This window comes from Diadema antillarum, unplaced genomic scaffold (assembly GCF_040938485.1).
Source record: "Diadema antillarum isolate AM-2024a unplaced genomic scaffold, OU_Dant_1.0 seq00000081_RagTag, whole genome shotgun sequence".
Classification (NCBI taxonomy): Eukaryota; Metazoa; Echinodermata; class Echinoidea; order Diadematoida; family Diadematidae; genus Diadema; species Diadema antillarum.
In genome coordinates, this window is record NW_027271174.1 from 566344 (window position 1) to 577327 (window position 10984).

A 10984-nucleotide genomic window follows, 5' to 3' on the forward strand; every position below is an offset into this window, starting at 1 on the left:
CTATAATGAGGTAATCGACTGGTAAATTCCAACCAAGTTTGTTTCAACTAGGCCCTAGCTACTACAGTTTCACATGTAAATTGCCGAGCACGAGACAAGTTATGAAAGGATAAGTGAAAAACTGCTGTTTGCAATAAGGTACAAGTGTTTCCCATACCATAACTGCAATTTCAATTACCGTATCAGATGTGGCTGGGCTCAGCAGTGGTTTGAAGAGTCTGGTATCAGTGGTAACCTCTCTGGCAGTAGGGGTTCCTATAGGCCTAGTCATGAACGATATTTTGTTCACACTTGGCTAGAACTCAAACAATGATTTCACTAATGACTAACATAGTCTCAATCTCATTGTGTGACAGTGCAGTACTACTTCAAAACACCAACTAAGAAACACAAAGAAGGAAATAGGAATGTGTTGTATGTTATGTTTCTTTTCTTTTTTCTTTTTTCTTCGTTTTCAGGTGCCTCTGTCGCAGCTGTGTTCCCACATGACCACTGCCAGGGGATCCATTTGCTGCAAAGAGACAGAGCACATAATGGACAAGATTGAGAATTTCGGTTCAATGAAAGACATTTCGATGCTCCAATACGCTGTATTACAGCACATCCAGGTTTCTCAACTGTGGGCCTCGATGAATGGGTGAAAGAAACTGGAAACTACCAGGATACCCAACAGTAGGCCTATGGAGAAGGTGCCTGAACAAATGCTGCAGATAACAAGTGAGTTTGTTAGGCACATTTAATTCCCTATTTTATTTTCCAAATGTTGCAATGAAAATTAGGCTTTTTTCATATCCCTGATAATTTCCTAATGAATTTTATGGTGTCATACGATTCTACCAAAAGTAATGATTACCTGGTACCACACCCCATGAAAGATCCATTAACATTGTGTAATTTTATTCCTGTTCTCACGATTTCTAGAGTAACACTTATGTAATATATTATCAAATTTTAGTCCCTTTGCATTCCATTGCATTCCATTTCATTTCATTTTTGTTTCAATTTCAGGCAGTCAATACATGTTTTTATACATGTATTTTATCCTGCCATTATACAGTTGTCCCCAAAATAATGACTACCATACCCCATGGGTCCCATTTACATTGTCTAATTTAAATCTTATTCTCAAGATAAATTCCTAGATGAACACATGATGTCATATAATAGGATTATCAAATTTTACTCCTTTTGTATTCCATTCTGTTTCACTTTTGTTTCAATATCAGGCGATCAAGACATGTTGCATACCGGCAACTGGTGAGATGATGCTGGAAATTTCTGGGCCAAAATGTGAGAGTCCTACTGCCATCTTCTGCTGTTAGAAAAATCTGATAAACTCATCCATCAGAAATAGTGACAGGCTTTCATTTTGCATAGGTTGTAATAAGACTGTATATGCAGCACTGATATTGGGTGTAGAATGTTACAACTTGTCACATTGCGATCTGCTTAACGGGAACGTGGTCACAGTGTAGAAATGCATCAGATAAGTTTGTACATTGCAAAATGTCACATGTATACTTTGTCAGACACCTTGTCCATTACCGGTATGTTGGGTATACATGTACTGATGATATGCTGCGTCCAACACCAACTCATCAAGGCACACAGCTGAGAAACATGCTGTTGGACTTCAGCCTCTCTGTACAAATGATCATGTATTACAGTACATTGTATTTTATTGTAATTTATTGATGCATGTTCAGTGGAACCTCAATATTATAAGCAGTGATATGACAAACTGTAGTTATAACAAGATCTTGATATACAGGAGTGATATCTCTGGTCCCATAATGTCCCTCATTATAACAAGATTCAACTGTATGTCAAATGCACTCTTGTCTCAATTCTTACTCTTACTATGCTCCCCCTCTCTCTTTTGTAATGTAGACCTACTGCATGTTTTAGCAATTGGAAAATGACACTTTCACAACCATACAACAGAAGGTAATTTTGATTGTGTAGAATTGACATGTTGAACAGCTATGTTGTCAATCATGGTCAGAAGAAATAAATAATGATATGATACAATTAAGATGCTGTAGCCTTTCCTGCAATAGCTTCACAGCCTCTATTTAGAGAACAGGACCAAGTCTAGTTACAAACTCATTGAACTGGAATGTAGCTGGCTCATATAGTAGTATTCTGTCATGAACCAGTATTCATTTGTCAAACATTCCTTCCAGCTGATTACACCAATTATATTTTGTAAGCAAATGGAAAAAAAAAGTGTGTTGTATTTTCTATATGTAGTTGTAGCGGTTGTAGTAATACAGTACATGCAGTATAAATTCATCCTTATTAACAAAAAAAGATTAGCTTCATACAGACACATGAAAATGCACAAACATACACACTTTACACACACCCTCAGTACACTCATGCATATCAGATACAAACATGCACAAACACATACCAGCATCAGACACACATAGGACGAATATATCATTGATATATTTTGCCCTATGTTTGTCTGATGTTCTCCCTCGTGGAATGGATAGAAATATTCCCCTCATAGATATATGTACAGGTAAGATTTGTATGGCATTGTACATCTGTATGCGATTTGCATGTTGGTGGGAGTGTTCAAGTGATGCCTGTTTGAAGGTGTTTGTGGGTATGTGTGTAGTATGGCTATTAAAGGGTGTGTGTGTGTGTTGATGTGTGTATAGATAGGAGACCAAAGAAAATTAGTAAAAGGGAGTGAAGAAAAGATGGGGGAGGGTAGTGTACTTACAGGAGTGAGATTGTAAAACCCTACCAGTGTGTTATCTCCATATCCTAATGTTGGAACACAATGGGATTTATTCCACTGGATCAATGGCAGCTGGTCAGTCAAGCATGCATGAGTGACATCCACATTTGACATCAAATCAGTCTGGAAGAGTTATCTTTTCCACATACATACTGTATATTTCATATCAATATTATGAGACATTCTCATGTAACATTGAATCAAAAGCTTTGTGATTTCTTCTTCACTATACAGAAATCTCTACAGAACTCAAATTTAGGATAAAAATGATATATGTATTGCAAGTGTACATATACAAAACAATACAGGTGAGTGATGTTATTCAATCTTTCACACATTTAAAAATGTGTACAAATGTGTGAATGTATGTGAGCATACGTGCATGTGGGTGTTTGCTTGTGTGCACATTTTCAGAAGTACCTATCTGCATGAATAATTATGAATGTCTGAGTCTGTGTGACCTAGCAACTGTTCTTTCATAAGACCCCTGACACCATATTCATAAAGAAACAAACAATGCTTAACTTTTAATGCTTGACTTCAATGATTATGTATGGAGAACTATAATAGAAATCAACAGAATAATTCCCCAACTAGACTTAGCATTGCATTATGAATGCGGATTCTCCCTGTGGATGCATTCCAGGTCTCGGAACTTGAGTAACTGGGCCTCGGTCTGCTTAAACACAGATGAAGATTATGTAAAATGCTAATGCTTAGAACACATCTTGTTCTCCTTTTTCATAATCTGTGAATCATATACCAAGAGTAAATTATTGCATTTCTTCTCAAAACTACATGTATATACAATTTTTTTTCCAATCCCTTTTGAGTGTGTTGTGTTCTATAATGCATGCACATCTTATTCTAAATTATCTTGTCAAAAATATCAATATTTGATCATAAGAGTGACAAGCTCTAATCTATAACAGCAAACATGCAATGATAAAATCATAGTAAGGGACAGCATTCATGTAGAAATCTTCTTAACTTACCATTTTAATACAACACTGAATATCTCTACAGAATAGTGTTAAGAATGCAAGCTCATCTGTCCATAAATATGGTCATTTATGCTTTAAACATCAACAAAAGAATACACAGTTTTCCTTTTGTATCCACATGACTCCTGTATTGTAAATGAATTATGATTTTGCTATTAAAAGGACAATATTCAATTGGCAAAGAAATGGTCTTTGAAACACTATATCAAGTTGGCATCATATTGTTTGTAATGAAATGCTACATACAGGTACATGTTATACAGACGGAACACAACAGTAACCAAGGTGATCTTATCTCGTCTTTAGATGATCACTCATGAATAGAGCGCATAAGAATGCTGGGTATGTATAACAAAATTCTGAGTGTTTGTATCCAACATCTGACAGAAGAACAGATGAAAAAATCATTCTACAACAATTTAAAAAACTTTGCAAAGTATCATATTGTACATAATATGAACTTCAATCTCAATTGCAAGGATTCCTGAAACCATCACATCATTCGTCAGGACTGGTGCAAATTGTCTCCTGTGATATTCAATAACTTCCTCCCTTGGATGACACACGATGGCACTCACAAGGGGAGGCGTTGAAGGCTGGCAGGATGCAGGAGTTTTGTCATCGTACTCCACAACAGCAGAAAGGACATCATCAACATGTGCTGTAGAAAATTCAACAGAAAGAAACAAAGGGACACACAAAATAGATGGAATTAAGATGTTTGCATTGGTTTTTAGCATCAAAGTCCTTAAGGTGTCATGAACAGAAACCACCACTTTGATGATGACATAAAAAAATCTTTGCAAATTCATATCAAAATTGGGGTTTGCCCTCCTCAATGCAAAGACTTGATTTGAGAATGCCAAAGTAGCCATTGGTCATAACATGAAATGTGGAGTGTTGGTCGTCGGGAATGGAAAACTGACTGCCTCCCTTCTATGACTTCTGATTAGTGGAACAAGCATAAGACCTGCCCCTCCACCCCCTCCCCCCCCCCAAAAAAAAAAGAGAAAATGTATATCTAGACCCTTTAAAATTGATCATTTTATGTGTACTCAGTGGTCAAGAAAGTCATGCTTCTACAGAGACAAACAATAATAAAATGTGTAGTTGACAAATTGTGCCATTCTAATATTTTTCTCTTCATTGTCATTGGTTTTGTAACGTGAATTCATTTTCTTCCAATATTACATAAAATATCTACGCCGTTCTTTACGAACCTTCACACTAGAAGAGCCAGGCTTGTATTTCGGCTTCACAATCTGGTAGAGCAGATCACCTGTTGCACCTCGAGCTTGCCTCCTGTCTGGATTTGTGTTGTACACTGTAATGCAATGCTGCCAGCTGAACCCTGTAAATATTAATAGCATAGAGAGGATTGAATAAAAAAAAAATGTCTATGTAGGCCTGTAAGAACATGGTTAACTAGATGCATGTAGGAACTCTTGGGAGAAACAAATACTGTTAATCACAAATAATAACTGCCATTAGTACTTCCCCACATTCAACAATGTAACCAGGGCAAGTGAAATGGTAATGATGACAACTGAAAATAAACGACTGCAGAAAGTTCCTTGTCTGATTGGAAAGTGACTTTTTTTTGTACATGTAAACTATGAAATCACATTACATTTGTCAACTAATATATGGGAAACATTTTGGGGCAAGAAAAAAAAAAGGATATTGAAGATTTCACTTGCCTAATGACAAATGGGCAAGTGAAGACAAACTGTAAATGCCCAGTCCTGGATCAATTCAATCTAATAATTTGTTTTGGAACATACCATCCAACCGTTCGGTTACTACAACTCTTTAGAGCTTTATTGGGGAAGCAAGGCAGTCCCACTCGAAACGCTAGACAGAGCTTATCAACCTATCGAAACCAAGAAACTGTTAGTAAATAATGATACTACATGTAGTAGAATACAGGGGAAACTCGGTATAACGAACACTGCTATAACGAGATATCGGTTATAACGAGGAAATTTTCTCGGTCCCAAATTTCCTTCCACACAAGTCTATGTAAAATGCTACTCTTATAGCTAGATCGGCTATAACGAAATAACTGCTATAACGAGATAAATTTTGTGACTTCCAAAGAAAGAAAAACATAGTAAATCAAACCTGCTATAGCGAGGTAAAACAAAATGCCTTCGGTAAAGCTTTACTTCGCCTGTGCTATCATCTTCCGAGATTGTAAAGCTTGATGCGCCAAAAACTGTCTTGTACACACATAATCATTTTCTTCAGTGCACTCCAGCTAGCACTGCATGCTGTACGTGTGAAGTGTGTGTGTGCACGCACACTGATACATGCAGAAAATGTGGTGGGACGGCCATATGTATACATGACATCATCATGACGTTTAGCAGGTGTGAGGCAATCTGATGCTGTGATTGGCCTTCTACTTAGGGAATTCCCCGTCTTCACACACACGCAGTCATAATCTACATACAGAATGTGTCACATACACACACAGCATTGTGCAGACCATATTCAAGCTTTCCACACAACACACACCCATACGATAACCACATACCAATCCACAGACGATCTTGATACAATCGCAAGCTATATAAATTTACAAATTCAAACATCTACAATTAATTAGAATTACACATCTTGATATTGGATTTCCTTGGCGAAAAACATCTTCTTACCCATAAAGGTGAGTAATTCCCTCACACACAATATCAAGTTATCAGTGTTGATTGAAATATGATGGGTAGTCCCACATGTGCAAATTAATGTCTTTATTTTATGCCTTCTTTTATGCCTACTGATATAACGAGATATCGGCTATAACGAGGAAAATGACTCGGTCCCGACCATCTCGTTATATCGAGTTTCCACTGCATTAGCAATAGGCCGACGCCATAACCAGACGCCGTGCGAACCCCGTCCCGATTTATACAGCAACTGGGCTGTGTATAGATCTACAGTGTAGTTACGATTCATACGATAGCTAGAGAGTCGTCTATACAGAACATACCCGACTCTATAGATCTAGAGATTTAGAGTCTCTAGGTCTATATGGTCTCGTGTCTCTATCTCGACTCTATACTATAGAATTGTCTAGACGCTATAAACAGAACATACCCTAACAAAAAAGTCCTGTGGTACTCCCTGTGGTACTTGTCGGTACCACACAATGTACCACACACTTGTAATGTTACCACAGGAACTGTGTGGTACTGTACCACAGGCTTGTAGGGTACTCCCTGTAGTACTTGTCAGTACCACACAATGTACCACATAAATAAATGTTACCACAGGAACTGTGTGGTACTGTTTTACAGGCTCATGTGGTACTCCCTGTGGTACTGGTTGGTACCACACAATGTACCACACAAATATATGTTAACACAGGAACTGTGTGGTACTGTGTCACAGGCTCGTGTGGTACTCTGGGATGTACCACAGGGCAGTACCACATGACATTACCACAGGAAAGTTCCACAGGACAGTACAAGACAGTATACACACAAATTGTCCTGTGGTATTTTGGGATGTATACCACACAACAGTACCACAGGACAGTACCACATGAATTGTCCTGTGGTATTTTGGGACGTACCACAGGAGAGTACAACAGGAAAGTACCACAGGATAGTACCACAGGACAGTACCACACGACTTGTTCTGTGGTATTTTAGGACGTACCACAGGACAGTACCACAGGGCAGTACCACAGGCAGTTCCACAGGAGAGTACCACAGGAAAGTACCACAGGATAGTACCACAGGACAGTACCTCACGACTTGTCCTGTGGTATTTTGGGACGTACCACAGGACAGTACCACAGGGCAGTACCACAGGAAAGTACCACAGGATAGTACCACAGGACAGTACCACACGACTTGTCCTGTGGTATTTTGGGACGTACCACAGAGCAGTACCACAGGACAGTACCACAGGATAGTACCACAGGATAGTACCACAGGACAGTACCACAGGACAGTACCACACGACTTGTCCTGTGGTATTTTGGGACATACCACAGGACAGTACCACAGGGCAGTACCACAGGACAGTACCACAGGACAGTACCACAGGAAAGTACCACAGGATAGTACCACAGGAAAGTACCACACGACTTGTCCTGTGGTATTTTGGGACGTACCACAGGGCAGTACCACAGGACAGTACCACAGGATAGTACCACAGGACAGTACCACAGGACAGTACCACACGACTTGTCCTGTGGTATTTTGGGACATACCACAGGACAGTACCACAGGAATTGTCCTGTGGTATTTTGGGACATACCACAGGACAGTACCACAGGGCAGTACCACAGGACAGTACCACAGGACAGTACCACAGGAAAGTACCACAGGATAGTACCACAGGAAAGTACCACACGACTTGTCCTGTGGTATTTTGGGACGTACCACAGGACAGTATCACAGGACAGTACCACAGGATAGTACCACAGGACAGTACCACAGGACAGTACCACACGACTTGTCCTGTGGTATTTTGGGACATACCACAGGACAGTACCACAGGAATTGTCCTGTGGTATTTTGGGACGTACCACAGGACAGTACCACACGAATTGTCCTGTGGAATTTAGGGATGTACCACAGGACAGTACCACACGAATTCCTGTGGTAATTTTTGATGTATACCACAGGAGAGTACCACAGGAACTGTCCAAAATCCCACAGGAAAATCATAATATGGTGCTATTCCACACAGAAGTACCACACAGCAAATTAAATTCGTAAGTACCACAGAAAAATGCTACAGGATATTCTTTTTTTTCTTAACATTTTATACCAGAGGACTATCACATCAGGAGAATATCAAACAGCAGTACCACACAGGAGTACCACACAGGAAAATTGTAAGGCAGAATCAACTGAAATTTATAACAAAAATACAAACAAACAAAAAAGCACATATTAATATTCCTCAATTAATTGATAGATGAGTTATGCTGTGAATTATAACAATTGATTTGCCATTACTTATCCTGTCCTATACTCCTACAGTATTACCTATTTAGTGAAAGTGCTGATGTAAAGCATGAGAAATTTCATAAGGACTTCTGTGGTACTCCTGTGGTACTCCTGTGGTACTCCTGTGGTACAAATTTTTACATAGCTCATGAATATTCATAAAAAGCACTCTAGATTTTAGAAAATACATATATGACTTAAAAAGTCAAAGTATTAATGATGGAACTTACTTTGAACTTTATGAAAGATTGTCTAATTATGTTATGTTATTCCCAATATCATAGATATTGTTATGAAAGTGTAATTTCATATCTTGATAATAAAGTATAATCGAGTTAGTAACCATGCCTTAATGCTTTACGGATAGACGGCCATATATATATGTACTGAGAGGGTCGATGGCTACCTAGGAATAGAATATGACTATATATATCTATTATAGGACTAGATTGGCACTTGGCCATTTGACTCTCGTTTGAGGTTATATGTTAGGAGTAGGACAGGTTATTAAGTAGGGCCATGTTTGTCCTAAAATCCATCACTCACCTATCAGAAATATTCCTTGAAATGTGGCTAAAAGTCTCCCAGATTTTTTTTTCTCGATCTATCCTGTGTGGTACTCTCCTGTGGTACTATGGAAATGCTGTGTGGTACTGCCCTGTGGTAATGCTGTGTGGTAATGATCGACCTGTGGTACTGTCCTGTGGTACTGTCCCAAAATACCACAGGACAGTTCCTGTGGTACTGTTCTGTGGTACTAGTCCTGTGGTACTGCCCTGTGGTACGTCCCAAAATACCACAGGAATTCCTGTGGTACTGCCCTGTGGTACGTCCCAAAATACCACAGGAATTCCTGTGGTACTGTTCTGTGGTACCGGTCCTGTGGTACTTTCCTGTGGTACTGCCCTGTGGTACGTCCCAAAATACCACAGGAATTCCTGTGGTACTGTCCTGTGGTATGTCCCAAAATACCACAGGACAATTCCTGTGGTACTGTCCTGTGGTACTGTCCTGTGGTACTTTCCTGTGGTACTGTCCTGTGGTACCGTCCTGTGGTAATTACCACAGGAGTACCACAGGATTTTTTCGTAAGGGTATACCTGCTTTCTCTCCAGCTTCAGAACTGCTGTGCTGATCCGCTTTGTTTTTCAGCTCTCTGACGATGAGATTGGCTTCCAGTTCCCAGCTTGATGACAGGGATAGCTATGGGCTGCAGGATCCTCTTTTTGGGCTCAAATCCTAGCCGAGTATACAGCCCCTCCTCTTCTAGTTTACATGTACTTGGCTCCACTCCTCCAAGCGATCACTGCATACGAGGCTGAACAACCTGACGACTAACGTTAGAAGAACCATTCATTGCATGCATCCCACTGCACTGCACTGCTGGGCTCGCTTCAGCAAATGAAATGAGTCTCAAAACCCAATTCTTTCGAATGGCGTCATCTTTAGGGAAGTTGTGCAGACTTACACCCATCTTTTGTGTCTTTGCTGCGGTGACGACACACCTCCACGGCATTTTCTTGAAATATTTTCTCTAACTTTCCTACAAATACACAAGACTCACTGCACTGTGAAGTACGGTATACGGCGAGACAGTCGGCACTGTATACCCCCTGCTACGTCAAAGTGTCACCTGACAAGGCACGCGACCGGTCCTTGCTTTTTCTGGGGGCGTTCCCGACTACCCGAAAAATGAGCGATTTAGGCGATTTCAACTGAGTTTTTTGAAGTTCACAGATCTCGTTGAAGAAAAGCATATGCGATTTCTAATAGTATTGACACAGTATTTTCATATGATCATCCATTATAAAGTTAAAAGACTGCCCCTTTAATCAACCATTAGATAGAGAAAAGAAACGGCAAGATTGGTAGATGATTATTATCTCGAAGCGATTCATCGCTATCATAGCACTCATGTTCAAATACCTATACATATAATATATTCCTAAAATAATGCTGATATTACAAATTCTGTATCAGATTCCCAGTGAAGATGCATTAAATGTGTTGCATTTTCATCTATAAACCAGGGACGTGTAGAGTCCTTTGTAAATGTACAGCAATTAATCATAGAATAAAGTAAAAATAATCAACAGAACATCACCGTTTTACAAAGGAGTTCAGGTAAAATAATACAGTATACGAGAGGAGCAATACATATATATACAAAATAAAAAAAAATACTAATACAAAATACAATACAAAATGAAAAAAAAAAGTTTTGAATGGAAGAAAACCAAAATGTAAAATTCACAGCA

The 10984-nt window shown here is 39.2% G+C and overlaps 1 long non-coding RNA gene across 1 annotated transcript; it reads right to left on the minus strand.

The window, feature by feature from the left end:
* Positions 1 to 89: 89 nt before the first annotated feature.
* Positions 90 to 10864, minus strand: LOC139726196 (uncharacterized). The gene is made up of 3 exons (XR_011710594.1): positions 9827 to 10864; positions 4980 to 5110; positions 90 to 4420 (listed from the first exon to the last, which is right to left on the minus strand). It is a non-coding gene; the product is annotated as an uncharacterized lncRNA (long non-coding RNA).
* Positions 10865 to 10984: the final 120 nt, after the last annotated feature.